The sequence below is a fragment of the Amblyomma americanum genome, chromosome 2, assembly GCF_052857255.1.
Source record: "Amblyomma americanum isolate KBUSLIRL-KWMA chromosome 2, ASM5285725v1, whole genome shotgun sequence".
NCBI lineage: Eukaryota > Metazoa > Arthropoda > Arachnida > Ixodida > Ixodidae > Amblyomma > Amblyomma americanum.
Genome location: NC_135498.1, coordinates 92781911 through 92800414, shown reverse-complemented (window position 1 = coordinate 92800414; position 18504 = coordinate 92781911).

Sequence of the window (18504 nt, the reverse complement as noted above, 5' to 3'; positions counted from 1 at the left end):
AAAAGGCTCCCATAGAAAACCAGTGGGGTGCGTTTTTGACAATAAAGAGCAAGAAATTACAAGCGTCCCGAGGACGATATGTTGACCGTTGTGGTGCAGTCTTATACGATTTGCTAAAAATTGCGTTCGGATACAACTTCCCCTTGATAGATGCGCATGTGCAGAATTTCTGGCCATGACATGGATGTGTACAAACAACTACAGCTGCTCATGTTCATGGCATGAAACGCGAGATGAGCTTTCGATATCTCAAATATCCTCTTCTTCTGTGCACCGGTTGCATTTTTACTTGTTTACACCACAAAATGCGCCCTCGTGGGCGCTTTTCCAGCTTTCTCGGGCGAAAATTTTGCAAATTGGAAAAATGTAATACACTGCTGTGTAAATATTGAAGGTAATAAATACTCTACTATTCTGATCTGTAGCAAAATCTTTCTTTCAAAGTATTTCCAGCGATAGCATCGAACATTTAAGACTGCCCTAGAAAACCAATGGGGAACGCTTTTGACGATGGCAAACACGGGAATAGAAAAAAATTATAGCCTTCCGTCGGTTGATATGCGGATGTATTGATTTTTATGGTGAAATCTTGCATTATATGAAAAAAAAAAATGCGTTCGTTAACGGCTTCCCGCTCAAAAATGCTTTTATTCAGAATTACTGAGCCGTGCTGTTCAGAAGCCGAGTTGCTAATTGTATCTTCTTGTAAGTAAGTTATTATTGTAGCTAATTGCAGCTGCCTGCTCCATTAGATACCAATAGTTGATTTTAATTAGTTTCGTCCAGAAGTGTATGTTCGGCGACCGCCTACATTATAGTTGAAATGATGCCCACGAGTGACGCCGGCTGCCTTGAGCATTGAGACCGGGTCTCATCTTCATTTGCCACTCCTGGTACGTGCCCTGCGATGTAAGCAATCGTCGGTTTGTGGTCACGGTGGCAAGAACTACACTCGATGGCCATTTGCATTCGCTGATACTTGCGGATTCGCTATCGACCATCGCCCAAAATTGCACACCCTAATCCTGCGGACTCACTAGGCGCATACTCGTCGCAGAAGGATACGGCGAGCCTGCGTTGGGCGAAATTTATAATCTGGAAAAAAGTGATCAACACTCGTCTGTGTTAAAGTTTGAACATATGAAATGTCTCCGCTCATTTCGTTTTTTCTTTTAATACGCTTACGGCGGAGACAAGCACAGCTGTTCAGAAGAGCAAGGTTCCGGGCTAGTTGGTGATGCATTTAAATGAAGAAACAGCGCGATGAAATACGGACACACGGCGTCATTTCTTCGAGTGTCCGTGTTTCATCGCGCTGTTTCTTCATTTAAACACAGTTATTCAGGCGCCGATGCGTCATCGGGTGTGATGTTATCCGCATATGGTTATTTAGATCTGTCTTGGGTCCCCCGAATATGGGATCAGGCTTGGGGCGACCTTCCATGGACCGGTCTGGTCGGCTTCCATAGCCTGACAACCTGCCGCACTACGATGACATGCGATCGTTTGTCGAGGTGGAGTCGTCCTCGGTCTATAGTCTGACAGACCTCTGCGTCGGCGATGACATCTGCTTGCCGATCAGTACACCGATTGAGGTCGTCGCATCGTGACGACTTTACCGAAGAAACCCTGCGTTGCTCTTGTCACTTTTGCTGTCTAATATGTTGTTCAGCAGTCACTCGCGTACGAGTTACACGGCAGCTACTTCGATCATCCCCGAAAGGACAGCAGTCAAGAGGTCTCGTAGTCCGCGTTATCGTTACGGTGGTTACATTTAGCACTTATCGTTACTTTTTAGGCCCTGCAATCCAGGAAGATTTTTTGTTCTGGACGTTCTCTGGCAGCTTTTTTTACAGTTATCCAACCAATCTACGCCGCCATTTACAGTCAGTCACTTATCAATATTACTGGCAGCAATTTCGCGTACATACCTTAGCATATTCCTGGAGACGGCAGCCTCCGCCAGGAATTAGCAAGCTCTTCGAGCGCATGCGATGACTGTGGCACCTGTTTTTTTTTTAAGGTGGGGGTGTTATCGGCGATTTTCGCGACGTAGAGGGGGCGCTTGAATTCATCCCTGGATTATGGCGGCGTTCTGGAGGACTGATTCTGTGGTCAGCGAAGACAGAATCGCGATTGTTTTCAAATTTTACAATAACCTCGCACCTGTTTGTCGAAAGTGGCAATCTCGTACGAGTCAGTTTTTTTTTCTGTTCTCGAGGGCGTTTAAAAGGAACAGAAGAGAGACAGAAAAGAAATCGCGGTCCGTCTGGAAACTGATAGTGGAAAGCAGAGCAGCAGACGGTCTACACGGGCTTTGCAGATATTTTAAAATCAACGACGTCTTCGATGAAGGCGCTTGTACTGCGGCTGGGTGATAAGCTAGAAGATAATTTTAAATCAACGACGTCTTCGATGAAGGCGCTTGTACTGCGGCTGGGTAATAAGCTAGAAGCGCAGTGTTCTGCATTCAGCACTACTGGTGGTTAGAAAAGACCCAGCGGTTGTCAGTTTGTCAGGTTTCTTGGAAGTAAGCGAGCTAACACTCGCTGTCGCTTCAGTCTTAACTGATAAAACGGCGCATTTTTGTGTTTTTCGTGCTCGCAATTCTCATAATGTGATATTTTAAAGATATGCTTATGCATATCTACAGCTGAGAGGCGAGATAAACGAGGTCCCGTGCACTCTCTTATCGAAGCGACTAACCGGGCTTCGTGCTCTCGGGTGTTTGTAAATACAAAACCGGTCGTATCTGAGCTGGTTGGTACGTAGCTTGAGTGGCGTCCGCATGGGAACAGACACAGACACATGAAAGGCTAAGCACAACGCTGACACTGCCAACAACTTAATTGACGGAAGAGACAACATATATTGGGAGACATGAATGATGATATTTTCTTTGTTCTGTTCTTCCTTAGATTTGATGGAGCACAACTGTTCGCGTCTGTGATCTGCGCAAGAATTGTTTCTACTTGGTTGTTACATCGACTGAAGGTGTACTGCTACAAGTGTGTCCACGATGGTCCATCGCCAACGCCTCTTTAATCTAGTGCACCAACTTGTCTCTACCCTTTCCAATAACCGTGATCTGCCTGACCTACACTTCACATTTATGGTCTGAATGATGTAGGGCAAGGTTACTAGATGGGGCCCCTTTGAGTAAGCCACGTGTTCTCGGGTTCTATCATTAATCGGGGTTCGTAAGTAGTTGATGGAAATCATATATAATGAATGCCAGGTCACTATGATAGATTTATTTTCGCCCGATTATAATCGATTCTTCCAATCCGCCCGTCTCCAGTGACAGAAAGGTTATCCCAATCGAAATTGTAAAAGAAAGGAATCAGAATGAAATGAAGTTAGAACGAAATAATTGCACCAGCTCTCCTAGTGTCCGTGAGCCGTTTTTGCCTTTTTTTGCTCGTACATTTTCTTGAACACGCGCAAATTTAAGTACGAACTTGGATTAAGAATCGTGTATGTAGGTGAGAATCGAGAACAATGACGTCGCCTTTTTCGGCTCTCTGTTTTCTGGATGGCAATTAGCCGTACCTTGCGCTGTCACTTTATTCATAACCAGTGGATGAAATGCACGTAATAAATGTAAGGCCGCTATGACATAATTCTCTTCGTCAGGTTCTATCCTATTATTTCTATTCGCATGACTGACTGACTGGTTCCAGTCACAGTGAGGGTGCAGCGCAATGTGGACTATGGACCAGGCCACATCGCGAGCGAAAACGGCGGAAAAGTACATCACAATCTAAGAAATGGCAGCATATTAGGAATCGCAAACCTGGCAGCACTCCTTGTTGGGCTGCCACACATCTTACAAGAACCTCCTGACACGAACGTAAGCAGCGGTAGGAATAGCAGGGTAACGTGAAAAGGCTGAATAGGTTGAACTCGTACAACGCGCTACCATGCATATGCCACCTCTTTCAATCGCAAAACATGTTCGGCACAATCATTTGAGGATAGATTTCAGGCTTCCAGAACAAATGTTTTCGCATATTCACAACGCTTGACGGACGTTGAATGTTTCACAGCGTCTTCATCAAGTTTATCTTTTGCTTTATCTTGTTCTTTTTTTCGTTGCACTACCCTTAACGCGGCGTTATACAACCGAACTGTACATTTGCTGTCTAGAGCAAACGAAACAACGCCTATGCACCCCTTATAACTTGGAAGGCAAACTTTTCTCTTCCAACAGGATAAAGCTGCTTGAGGGCCAAACGCCCATAGCCACTGTGATTGCACCACACCCAGCCAAGAGGATAGCCGTCGTCATGAAGCTCTGTGCCTCCGGCCTACTCGTTCGCCGGGCCGATGACCCATCTGGAGGCAGCGCTGGCATCCTGCTCAGCAGAATGGCCCTTCCTATGGAGAATGTCTCCTGCACGCAACCTGTGAAGTTTTACGAGTACAAAGCGGTGAGTCCAGTGCGAAAAATCCAGCGCCAGCTTTGCTTCTCTTCTCTTTTATATCTGCGTATTAGATTCTGTTGTCGTCTACTTTAATGATTATGGAGGAAAAACGCTAAGGCGCCCGTGTGCTGTGCGATGTCAGTGCACGTTAAAGATCCCCAGGTGGTCGAAATTATTCCGGAGCCCTCCACTACGGCACCTAATTCTTCCTTTCTTCTTTCACTCCCTCTCTTATCCCTTCCCTTACGGCGCGGTTCAGGTGTCCAACGATATATGAGACAGATACTGCGCCATTTCCTTTCCCCCAAAAAACCAATTATTATTATTACTTTAATGAGGTGGAGTGAAAGAGAGCTACCTCTACGTTTTCTCTCTCGCAGGTAACAGGCGAACGCATGTACTAGCCGTTCTCTGCGAGCCTCAAGCGGAAGCTACAAACGAGCCCTGGTTTGTGAAGTGCCCCGCGAATAAAGGTCCTGCTGCAACTAGTGACAGAACTCAAGCTGGACGACTGGAGCGAACGACGTTCACCACATGGGTTATTATATTTAATATGGCAGGAATCATCGAAAAGCAAGCAGGGAAAAGACATTATCTACGAAGAATGCAAGACATAAAAATATGACAAATGTTATAAATATGGTTTATGGTTTATGGGGCTTTAACGTCCCAAAGCGACTCAGGCTATGAGAGACGCCGTAGTGAAGAGCTCCGGGAATTTCGACCCCCTGGGGTTCTTTAACGTGCACTGACATCGCACAGTACACGGGCCTCTAGAATTTCGCCTCCATAGAAATTCGACCGCCGCGGCCGGGATCGAACCCGCGTCTCTCAGGCCAGGCATAAATATGGATTGTTTGTTGTAAGACACTCAATAAAGTAAATAGGTTTATAAAGCTATGGACATCCCGGTATGTTCTCTCCATGGTGCATCCGTTTTCATGAATCTCAAAGAAATTCCAGATTGCTACATATCGCACTTTTTATTCATGAGTGTTGCCAAATTTTCACTGCTGCAACGACTGTGCAGAAGATGCTAATACTAATGAGAGAAAGAACGTAGATATTAAGCAAACCGTTTTGATAGCGCCCCTTTTAGAAACCTAGCAGCGGTTGTACAAGATGTTTCACCTAAGGTGGTTAGTGGTTTTTAAATATAGGTTTTTTTACGGTTAAAACAGCGTTTCGCTTTCTACAGTGTTGCCACTTGTGGTGGCCACCAGAAAGACCGACCGACCGCTGACAGGCGTGGCTGCATGCTCTACTCTGCTCAAGGGTCTCGTTTCGACGCGTGAAAATGCCCAATAAAATCTCAATCGCTGTTGCCCGACAACGCATGATAAAAAAAATTCCGAAGGTTTAGTATGGCTAAGCGCGTAATACCATGCTGTAGCACAATAGTTATTGTGAGCACTTAAGGTCCTTAAGTGAGAAAGGCATTTTACCTTAAGGCCTTGACCTAAAGGCTTTTGGCCTGAAGAGCTTCTCGCTAAACGCCTTTATCCTGAAGGAATTTAGCATGAAGGACTTCTCCCTGAAGACCTTTACCATAAGGTATTTGCCCTAAAGGACTTTACACTGAAGGCATTTATTATGAAGGCCTTCGCCCAGGAGTACCCTGCACCCAGGCGAAGACCTCCCAGGTGCTGCCCACAAACCGGTGGGCAGGTGGGCCGCCTACCACAAATCAGGCTTCAGGGAAGTACGTACGTATAATAATAATAATAATAATAATAATAATAATAATAATAATAATAATAATAATAATAATAATAATAATAATAATTAGTTTTTAGGGGAAGGAAATGGCGCAGTATCTGTCTCATATATTGTTGGACACCTGAACCGCGCCGTAAGGGAAGGGATAAAGGAGGGAGTGAAAGAAGAAAGGAAGAAATGGGTGCCGTAGTGGAGGGCTACGGATTAATTTCGACTACCTGGGGATCCTTAACGTGCACTGACATCGCACAGCACACAGGCGCCTTAGCGTTTTTCCTCCATAAAAACGCAGCCGCCGCGGTCGGGTTCGAACCCGGGAACTCCGGATCAGTAGTCGAGCACCCTAACCACTGAGCCACCGCGGCGGGTCGAACGTAAGCCAGAAATTATAAAATTCGCCCAGTAGTGCTACCCGTCGCGGTGGCTCAGTGGTTGGGGCGCTCGGCTACTGATCCGGAGAATCCGGGTTTGAACCCGACCGCGGCGGCTGCGTTTCGATGGAGGTGAAATGCTAAGGCGCCCGTATGCTGTGCGATGTCAGTGTATGTTAAAGATACCCGGGTGGACGAAATTATTCTGGAGCCCTCCACTACGGTACCTCTTTCTTCCTGTCTTCTTTCACTTCCTCCTTTATCCCTTCCCTTACGGCGCGGTTCAGGTGTCCGCCGATATGTGAGACATACTGCGCCATCTCCTTTCCCCAAAAGCCAATATTCCTGCTACCGCTCTAAAATAGAGGTTTGGTTTTTCGTTTTTTGGGGAAAGGAAATTGCGCAGTATCTGTCTCTCATCTCGTCGGACACCTGAACCGTACCTTAAGGGATGGGATAAAGGAGGGGCTGAGAGAAGAAAGGAAGAAAGAGGTGGCGTAGTGGAGGGTTCCGGAATAATTTCGGCCACCGGGGGGGGGGATCTTTAACGTGCGCTGACGTCGCACAGCACACGGGCGTCTTTGCGTTTCGCCTCCATCGAAATGTGGCCGCCGCGGTCGGGTTCGAACCCGGGTACGACTGATCAGTAGCACTAATATCAGGTCTTGAGAGAGCTCTGCATTTGATTGTGACCGTTGCGACACCATGTACGCAAGTAAGCTGAGAGTCCTGAAAAGTATATGTATGGGTCTGCGGCGCCACTAAAACGACGTGCTTCAAGTTTACAACATATTATGATGCAGGTTGGGGAAATAACGCACTCCGAATATCAGAATAGCAAGCATTTCCTTAATTATGCCGTCCGAGATGATTAAGATTATCCATGCTATATGCGTGACAGAATTGGAAAACTAAAAAAATACCAAGGGAGGTTCCGCTGTGGGTGATATAAAGATACATTTTTCGTGACCGAACGTGGTGCTTTCTTCAGGCCCATGCTTCGAAAGCCCCACGTCAGAAATGCCACGCCCACATTTAAGAGAACAAAGCGAATTATTTTTCAAGATGTACAACCTCATCTCAGCCAATGTTTAAGAACGTACCAAAATTCTCATTGCAACAGGACGGCTCATTTCAGCTGGCCACAGCTATCACAGAAATTATTCATTTATTATAACGTCCTTGTTGCGAACGCTATGCGCGATTAGAGGCAGGTACCAACGTGCCATGGCAAATAAATACCCCTGTGAAGTTAAGTGCATTAAATCGCAAAGCGGTCATTAAAGGAAAGGTCATTGAGCGTTCATGCCGCATATCAGTAAAAAAAGCTAATCAATAGTTTACAAATAATGCTTTAAATTTCTCATTCCCCTACCTCGCTGCGACTATTGTTGCCGGTGTCTCCCGCGAAGCCTATCATGCGACGTAAGTCGTGAGGGGCTCTAATTGGCTCGCGAAAAACCGAAACGACTTTCCCAGACAAAGCAAGCGAAGGAGGCTCAAGGCGCGTCCTGCTGGAGACGGCGGTGTGTCGATTCCTTCCATCTCCTCTGTACTGCCGTAGCACAAGAAGGAGCGGCGAAAAGAAGAAAAAAATTAACCGAGCCGGGTGACGTATTCGTCAGTGGAGCGGGGTAACATAGAGTCTAGGCTTTCGGTCTCAAATCTTTATTTCTTTCCGCCGCGGTGGCTCAGTGGTTAGGGCGCTCGACTACTGATCCGGAGTTCCCGGGTTCGAAGCCGACCGCGGCGGCTGCGTTTTCATGGAGGAAAAACGCTAAGGCGCCCGTGTGCTGTGCGATGTCAGTGCACGTTAAAGATCCCCAGGTGGTCGAAATTATTCCGGAGACCTCCGCTACGGCACCTCTCTCTTCCTTTCTTTTTCACTCCCTCCTTTACCCTTCCCTTACGGCCCGGTTCAGGTGTCCAACGATATATGAGACAGATACTGCGCCATTTCCTTTCCCTCCAAAAAACCAGTTATTATTTTTGGCTGGCTCGAGTGTATAAAGTGAGAGCGAAAAGAAAGACGTTTTGAAGAGCTGATATGTATGGTGATATCAGTGCTTTATGCATAACGTTTTTGAGAAAGGATCATGGATGATTTAGCATCTATCACTCTATTGCTTTTTTTACTTTGCGTGCAAACCTTTTCTGGGGTCCTACAAGCGGCTCCTAAGCGATGGAGGTGTAGCAGTAACTAACAGACTCTCTGTGAAAATGATTTTACCGAATTGCGCCTTATTTTGCAAGGCTAGTACACAGGGGCGTACTTGTTTATTTGTACTTTTTTAGTGCCCTAATATGTTTAGCCTAACATTCACATCTTGTTCTTCCATATACCTCCATATTCGATTTAGTAATCGCTATCAATAGCGGCCTCTAGAGAAAAGAAGAAACCCGACGTGGCACGCGGCCTTTACTCGCACGGCTGCCATGCTAATTGTATTGCCCTGAAGCTCGCACTACAGCCACCGTCCTAAAGAGTTTGCACGGAGCGGAAAGAACGACTTACCGAGCCATGGCGGGTATGGCTTGGACTCTTCACCCGGCCCTCCTATACGACAAGTATGGCCCTGTGCTGATTCAGCTCTTGGATTCGGGTGCCCTGAGTAACCTCTTCCAACCCGTGCGGCGGCTGTCCGAGACCATCGGGGATGCCATCACCTCCGGCTTCACTTCGCGAGCCCCGCCCGCCACCGTTGGCCAACCTGAAGAAGAGTCGTCTGTGCTGCACATCACGGACAAGAGCGTGGCCACCGACGATGAGGCCTGGATGAGGGTGAACCGCGAACCGGGGGACACATCGCCCGAGCCCAGTACGTCCCAGCAAAACGAGCTCGCCTTCCAGGGAGACCTGTACACTCAGATGAGGCGCAACCGCAAGCAGCAGGAACGCATCGAGAAGATACGAGAGAACCGGCAGAAGTTTGTGGACGGCGGCAGTGCTCCTGGGACAAAGAGGCGTGGTTTACTGGGCCGCCGTGGCTCTATCCTATCCCCGAAGAAAGGAAAGGGTGTTGGAAAGACAGTGCGCGGTTCAGGTACGCCGCTGGCGGACATGGAATGTGTGTCCCCGGTTCGTGGCGTCGTCATAGATGTGGCTGGCTCGTCGGACTCCAGGGAAAGCTCGGATACCGAGGATGTTGGTAGGAGCACGGCGGCCAGGAGCGCCCATATGATCCGCGCGGAAGAGCTTCTTTCGGACATTGACAGCCTAAAGGCGTTCAGAGCGATCTCAGGTCGTAAAAAACGGCCCGGTGCATCACCTCCGCCCGAAGTCCATGGCCGGTCTGATCTGCAGTCCGAGACGGCGTCCCTCTCTAGTGTGCAGGCAGCGGAAGCCGACATCGACAGTGCGCATCCCGATGAATCTGCCCCGATCACCACTCCAGAGCAGTCCAAGCGCAGTTTTGTTCAACGAGAAGAAGGTGAGGCGACAAAGAGGAGTCGGAAGCTATCACCTCCATCGGAGAAGGGGAATAACTTGCAGGATTTGCTGGCAGACAACAAAAAAGAGGGCTTATTGTCACCCAAAAAATCAATTTTGCGTGGTCACCCTGCCGAGAAGACAGAGTCCAAGGTGTCACAAAACGCTTACAAAAGTACCGAAGGACAAGTTCCGGCGTCCGCGTCTGCAACTGCATCTGAGTCGCGCAGAACAACCGGAATAGTCAGCCTACATGGCGCTGACGCCATGGCAACAACCACCATGCAATTTGAACAGAAGTCCGTGGCAGGTGACGACATCGCTGCTCCAACTGTACCGACGGAAACTGCTGCCAAGAAAGAAAAGACTAAAAGAAGGAAGCATAAGAAGGGAAGTCACAAGAAGAGGTCCAAAGACAAGCCGGAAGCGACGCGTTCTAAAGAACAACAGTCGGCCGAAGCCTTGCAGAGATCCTTCCGTAAGGGTGCCAAACAAGAACGTGGCGCCGACCCTGAAACAAAACTTTGGCGCAAACCCGAAACCTGGGATCCTTCGCAGGACAAGGCTTATCAATTGGCTAGCTCAGTTCAGCTAAGTTCCGCCTGCAAGGATTCTCCGGAGGCTACCGCGACCATGTGCGCAGAGCTTCCAGAAGCAAAATTAACAGATATTGCGGAAAACCCAACAACTCTTCATCGACATGATCCCATGAGACCAACAGGATTTATAGCCGACCAAGCTTTCCACACGGACATAAAGTGGTTGCAAGAAGGTCCAGTTATGATCCCCACTCTTCCAACCACCGAAACGCCAATGGTTCACACAAAAATAGGCGTCAGGCAGCGTTGTGTGGAAGACATGGAAGATACAGCCGCTGGAGGGGCCGAAACATCAACTTTGCCGGCCAGAAGTTCATTGCAGGGTGCTGACTCCATGGGTGAGCTGAACCTTCACATGGCTGAGAGGTCTTCTTCTGGCCAGGTGTCCTCAGGAAGCAGCAAAGAAGCCAAACACCGCGCTTTATTGAAGCCCTCGGCGGTGGCTGCTCCTGGTGAGAAGACACACAGCACGGCCTTCACAACAAGCCGCTCTCCGTCGTCTAGCCGCCATGCGAGCGAGCGACACAAGAAGCACCCAAGGAAGCGCAGGTCCAAACCTCCTGCGGTGGCTGAGAAGGCCCCTCCACCGCTAGTCGCGCCCGGAATATCTCATCACGACATTCTTCCCGCATCAGTCGTCGAAGGCGGAGAGAAAACCATGGACGAGGTTGTTGCTCCTCGCCACAGACTGAGGACCAAGAAACACGGCGGGAAGTCCAAAAACTCTCGCAGGAAGGCGAGACACGCTGTGGATTTGGTTTCAGCGGTTAGCGACGGGGAAGTTGTCTCGGCAACGCAGGTAGAAGACTCCGCCGCGACAGGAATACCGCAGGGCACCGAAAATCCCGACGCCTCCACCACTCAAACCGTGCCTGCACAAGCCACTGCCGCACAGTCCCTGGCCACGACTGCGGCGACTGTGGGGCCGACGACCACGTTCTTTGCCCGGCCTCTTTCAACGGACTTGACCATGTCGGGCATTAGTTCCGCCCCGTCTATCGGCGATCAGCGCCCGACGAACGTGACGGTAGTCGAGGGCGACGAAGTTAGGATACACCTTGACCTGACCGGCCGCAACAGGACGTCCGCGTTTTGGCCCTTCGGAAGGAAGAGTCACATGAGGAAAAAATGACGAGGTTGGTGTCACGATTCTCCGCAGATCGGATTAACCTGTGGTGGACCTGCGGAACCCTTGCGCCATTAATGTGACAAATGGCACCTCGCAAATGACGTCGGACGCGCGAGTGTTATTGACGCCGACGACCTAGCAGTGGGAAGCATTTTTTTTGTTGTGATAAACCAGCCGTGGTGTCAAACAGTGCGGTAGTAAATATATGAAGATCCTTCTCCTCAGCTTAGTGAAATAGCCCACTGCATGCATTTTAGCAGAGGGCGAAAAACTGCGGACGTTCGGCGTGTACTAATTTGTCGCTGATGTACGTCGATGTAACCGTCTTTGCATTCGCACAAGATTCAGCGAAGTCATATGGAGCGAGCCGCGGTATGAGATGCGCACAGTCCACGTAGCCTCGCGGAAGATTCTAAATTATTCGGCGAAAAAGCTCGTCATCTCAACGCTAATCATAAAGCTAATGAACATGTATCTAGAGGCACGTTTAGTTGTCTGAATAACCAACCAAATCATTTTGATATGAGTATGCCGCCCCATCTGAGGGATGAAATTGTCTTGCTGGCTTTCTAAGCATGTACGACGAGGCCGTCCCTAAAAAAACCTTAGAAAACCATACACTGAACAGTTATCGCTTGAGATAATTGGTTTTTGGGAAAGGAAATGGCGCAGTATTTGTCTCATATGTCGTTGGACACCTGAACCGCGCTGTAAGGGAAGGGATAAAGGAGGGAGTTAAAGAAGAAAGGGAGAGGTAGGTGCCGTAGTGTAGCGCTCCGAAATAATTTCGGCCACCTGGGGATCATTAACGTCCACTGACATCGAACAGCACACGGGCGCCTTAGCGTTTTGCCCCCGGGAGTTAACCCTGCATATCTTGCGCTAACGTTTGTATCTAGAACTATGCACCGCCTAGCCTAGCAACAAGTGTTTCTTGAGAACGTACATTTTATTCCTCTCACGAATGTACCTTGATAGGTGAGCAACCTGACGCAGATATTTTGAGTGGCATTGCATAAATAGACATATATTTCATTAGAGGATACTAAAAGGAAATGGTAAGACTTGTAGGCTACTGGTGGTTGTGTGTTTGTGATTTTCTGTCAAAGGTACGATGTAGATCTTCCAGTAAAGCGGAACATTCTTACAGCATTACCGAATGTAAAAAAGTGCTTCTTGCCTAAATGTGATCCCTAGTTTGGGCTTTTTGCAAGACAAGGATCTTGGATTATATAGAGTCTAGTTGCTGAGTTGTTGAAATATTGCTGCTACATCTAATCTAAACTGCTCTAAGTTTACAACGTCACTTGCGAGATGAATGCGCCACATGACAATGAAATGGGAAAGGAATATAGATTTTTTTTTATTGCGGCAGTGTGACTGCTAGCTAAAGGTGTATTACGGTATTTTACCATACTCGTGAAATCCTAAGTAAGATACCTTTTTCTCAAAACAACTCCACTGAAAACCACTAGGGTGTGTTTCAAAGAATTCTTTGTCGAATGAAATTTGAACTGATACATTTTTCAGCTTGAACATATACATGGTTCGCCGTGTTTTCTATTTAAGAAAAAAGTTGCATAGTGCTTAGGCTGTCTTGCGTAATGTGCTAAACTCAACGAAAGCTGTCGCCGTTCTGCTGGCTGCCTTTTACTAATGCCTTTTACTAATGCCTAAGAACTAGAGCGATGTCTAAGATCTAAGAAGTCTAAGATCGTTGGCCAGTGTCGAAAGATAGAGCGCTGAGCTTTTATAAGCCCCAGGTACAAAACACAGACGTCGCCATTACGGATCCATTTCTGAAAGCGTCGAGGGACATTTATCGCGGATCCCTGAGCCTTGGTAACGCCATAATTAACTTCAAAACAGTGATCACTTAGGCCTCCTCGGTGTAGAAGTCAAGGCTGAATCGAGTGGCGGAAAAGCTTCGAATTTTTAGTTTTTGCTATAAATGTGTCTTTTTCTGCAGGACGAATTGCATCATGCTCAGAAAAAGCCAATGGTTTTTTTATGAAAACAATGCCTGATTGGAGTTGTGTTCTCTGTATCTTTAAAGCACACTGTGAACATTTATTTTTATTTTTTAATAAGAAAGAGACAGTAGTCGAAATTGGGGAATTGTAAGCATTCTATATATACCTTGGTTTCGTGATAATTGCATCAGCCGAATTAAATGCCCGGCAAAGCGACTTTTCTAAACGGGTGCATTATATGACAACTGACCATAAGGTAGAATGAATTTTCGCGAGTTGATAATTTTCCCGGTATTCACGAATGCTGCACAGCTCGCTACAACGAATTGTTTCCGCTAAAAGTGCGCGTCGTAGCGCAAATCAAATGAAGATAACTTAACAAGGTGATGGCTCGTACTAGTGGGTATGCGTTATGATCCATAGCGCAGCAACAAAACAGGGGACAAACACAAGCGCTAATGTTTGTCCCCTGTTTTGTTGCTGCGCTATGGATCATAACAAACGAAGATACTCAGTGGTTAGGGCACTCGGCTACTGATCCGGAGTTCCCGGGTTCGAACCCGACCAAGGCGGCTGCGTTTTTATGGATGAAAAACGCTAAGGCGCCCGTGTGCTGTGCGATGTCAGTGCACGTTAAAGAGCCCCAGGTGGTCGAAATTCCGGAGCCCTCCACTACGGCACCTCTCTCTTTCTTCTTTCACTTCCTCCTTTACCCTTCCCTTGCGGCGCGGTTCAGGTGTCCAATGATATATGAGACAGATACTGCGCCATTTCCTTTCCCCCCAAAACCAATTATTATTATATTATTATTTTGGCTGCTGAGGCCGTGGAGCACCAGCTGCACCGTTCTCAGCCTATGCCCTCCTCCTGATCGGGCTTAGGCTTCGGACGCGGCTAAGAGTTGGTAGGGAGACCACCATCTGCCGGAAGTAAAGTTTTTCTGTACTGAACTGGACTGTGGTTTGGGATGTCACGATGTACGTGACATCATGCTCACACAATCTTTTTGCTGGGTCATGACCATGACTCTGCATCACTATGTTATATGTCTGGTCATGTGACAACATTCACTCCGACACAGGCATACAGCGTATAACATCCGATGCCCAAGTGTGACAGCAGACGCCGCCAAACGAGTGGACGAGCTAATGCTGTCACATAATAAAGAACAGGACAGGCTTATCGGTTATTGCTTGTCATTATCGGTTACCTGCCATCATAGTCGAAATCAAATGAAACAAATAGGTGTGGGTGGGTCATGCAGTGCGAAGGCGAGATAACCGAACAGAATGGATTTCTAGAGAAGGCAAGCATAGCAGGGGGCTACAGAAAGTTAGGTGCATGGGCAGATGAGATTAAGAAATTGCGGGGATAGGGTGCCCGCAGCTGGCACTGGACAGGGTTCATTAAAGAGATATGAGAGAATAATTTCGCCTGCAGTAGGCGTATTCAGCCTGATGATGATCAACACCTTAAATAAAGCGACACTGAAAACGATCTGAAGTCGGCCTGTATCGATCGGTTACGCCGTCCCAATCATTAAAAGGACTCTTTGAATGAAAATTGAGCTTTGATAGATTAGAAAAGCTGATAAATTGAAATACAGGTATTACCAGCCCCAGCCATTTCCGCAGGGAAAATGCGGTGATATCGTGAGATTTAATCCAATAATCCTGAAGCTAAGCTACCCCATCATTCACTTGAAAACGGTGGCCTCGGGGCGTCAGAAGTGGTCCATAACCACAGAGTTTGTTGGGCTGCGACTGCAACGCAGCAGAGCGCATGCCGTTGATAGTCGCAGCAGGGCTGCAGCAGGCACCAGTTCTAACGTCACGTCTGTTGTGGCCAATCACAGGCGGCAGCCGGAGCCACTGTTTGGTTCCGGGCTGTGGGTGCGCTTTTTTCGATAATTAAAGGTGTTTGGGCTTAGTTTTGGCGTGGTTCTGTAATCTATTCTTTTTCGAAGGTAAATAAATACATCAAATGTCAGTTTTAACTCAAATTTCTTTGATAACTTTTCAGCACCCGTTCATGTGGCCGCGGTGAACCATGCGCGGGCGAATTAAGACATATCATGCCTGTCACCGTTATAACGGGCTAGTTCGGAACTTCTTCCCACATCCTTATCCCCGCGCACGTTGTATTTCCCTCCTTCACCATATCGGCCTCATCGATTTTTCCATGTCGACCTCTATGTTAGCTTCACATTGCAGCGGGGGGCTCAGTGCGTAGGATGGAATTCAGCCCCGGTCGACCGTAGAGCTACACACATCCCGAGACAACGCTTTCTCTGATGCTTCGTCCGCTTTTACTCCTACAGGGTTAGGATATTCCAATGGAGAGTGCAAGGCGGCAGCGTTCCTTAGTGCGTCCATCGTCTAACGCACAAATACCCACTTCAGGTTAATATCCACCGCCACAGAGATGGCTGACACGGTAAGCTACTGATAGCTTCTCGCAGCCGTTGCCGTGGTAGGTGCCGGATGCGTGTGTACTGTCAATATTGCAACCCAGGTCGGTCGTTGTATTGCGAGAGTTCGGGCTCTCCTTCCTCGCACCGCGGAGGAAAGGAGTGAGGGGGAAAGAAGTGGGTTCCGCCCACGAATGGCGCACAATGCGTCCGGTTCGCGTGCGGTGCATCATGCGTGTGGTGTGTGTGGTGCTCCACCAGCCGAAAGACTGCAATCGGGAAGGTGCTGGCAGTGCCCGTCTCCACCTCTCCGGCGGGGCTGCCTGCGCGGATGGACAGAGGATCCGGGGCTACCACTCCACCTCTGTGACGTTTGCAGGAGGCAGTGGCGCTGTCAACACTGTGGAGACACTGTGTGTGTGTCACTTGACGGCTTCTCGCGGATGGACTGCGAGGGTGAGGGTGTGAACATCCTTGGCGAGACTCAGTGGTGGATAGTTCGACGCATGCCGTTTTTTTTGTTATCATCAGGGTGACCCCAGATTTCCACTGTTCGCCCGCATCACATTATGCTTTGCTGTGCAGTTAAACCCATGGTGATTCGCGATCTCATCGGTTCAGGCGCCAGGCGCCTCCACCGTCGGCGCTGCGTTCAGCGCCACCAGTGGCCAGTTTTGGGTCCCGATGGGGATAGCGCCCCATATAAATACGTGACAGAAAATTTTTTAAAAGCAGTTTTATGATTTCACACTGCACCTATGAAATCGTCCTTTCGCGAAGGTAAGGTGAGTACACCCATATTCCTGCACATCCCGTTCTCTTTCTATAGTTCTGCTCGCTTCTGTAGCGGCGCTTAGGGCTCTTGGTGCTACTTTATACATGGCACTTGACAGCGACCTAATATGTGACGCTCCGTGGTGCATCTGATACCTCCTGATTTGGCTGCACTTGCTGCACCATTTCGGTGAGTGCAACATTTTCGCATTCGTTTTGCCTGTGCAGCGTGCTCCCGGTGCACTTCCGTATTCATTTTGCAAAAGTGCCCGCCTAGTGCAGCACTAGTTCTTGTCTGGCTTGCACTCTACCAAGAAGAAGTGCAGAGGAAGTGCCCATCTTGATATCCTGTCGAGGTGTCAGTCTGCTGTATGGCTGCTACCGCGCTTGTAACTCCTACACACACGTGCATAGGGCGTCCTATAGAGGCGTTTCGAAGTATTTGGCGACGTCTACCACCCCAAGACAACGAGAGTTGCACGAGGCACGGGGGGCGTGCACCAGTTGGTCATTGTGCTTCAAAAGCGCAAGCAATGTCGGGATTTGTTAACTTGTTTCGCGTGTTCCACTCCTTTTGCGTCTGCTGCATTTCTTCAGCAAATTCAGTGCATAGTCATCGCTTGTTTGTGTTTAAGTCTACGTCCCGTCGTTGTTTGAGCTGCTGACGCTGTCGACGGTTGGGGGGGGGGGGGGGGGGTCGCTGTTGCTTGACGGAACCACGGTCAAGTCGATGCCCCATCACCCAGACATGAGTGCCGTCTAGTGATGGAGTTGGGTAATGGACGAAAGAGTACTAGTGGGTTTATTCAGATTATGTAAAACGTAGGAGCAAACTGGAGTGTCTCTCGGCCACGCCACAGTCACTGCCGAGTTGGATGGATGGAAACAACTTTTATTAGAAAAAACAGGGAAAAAAATATTCCAGGGTGTCTCCTACTGGTCCAGGGGTCCACGGGCTTGTGCCTCACATAAGGTCCGATCCACCAGCCATTTCTGGCCGGCGGGAAGAGCGGTCCGTAAAGCAGCCTCCCGTGAGGAATGAGTGGGATTGGGGATGGGTGGTACTGCCTGTGGGGAAGGACATTCCCAAAGGTAGTGAAAAATTGTGGATCTGGGCACGCCACAGGTGTTACAATGAGGAGGAAAGGTGGGGTGAAAGCATGCGAGACGGTATACGGTGAAATCAAGCAGCCCGTCTATAATTGTCGCTATGTGGCGCTGGATAAGGGCGACAAAGTACTGTGGGGTGGTGGTAATGTCATGCGGCTGAGTTTGTAGAATGCGGTGATTTGATTATGTGTATAAAGTCCGATGGGCCTCTTGCGCAGGGCTGGGTGCTTGATCGTCCGGGGTCCGGGAGGAGAGTTCTCGGGCCAGCGCATGAACGCGCTCATTACCGGGGATCGAGGCATGCCCAGGGATCCACGACAGACTAGCCGTTCGGTCGAGAGAGGTGGCTGTGGCAAGAATACGGTGTGTGGCAGGCGTCGCCACGCCCTTTAAGTAGGGGCGGTATGCGGCCTAAGAATCTGTGCAGATTTCGGTTATGTTTTTGTCAATGGTGGAGTGGGCCAGCGCAAGTGCGATGGCGGCTCCTTCCGCCCCTGCACGTGAGTTATTTCGGATAGTGGCGGCGGCCCCCACAGTGCCTTCTTCATAGGCTGCGACTCCC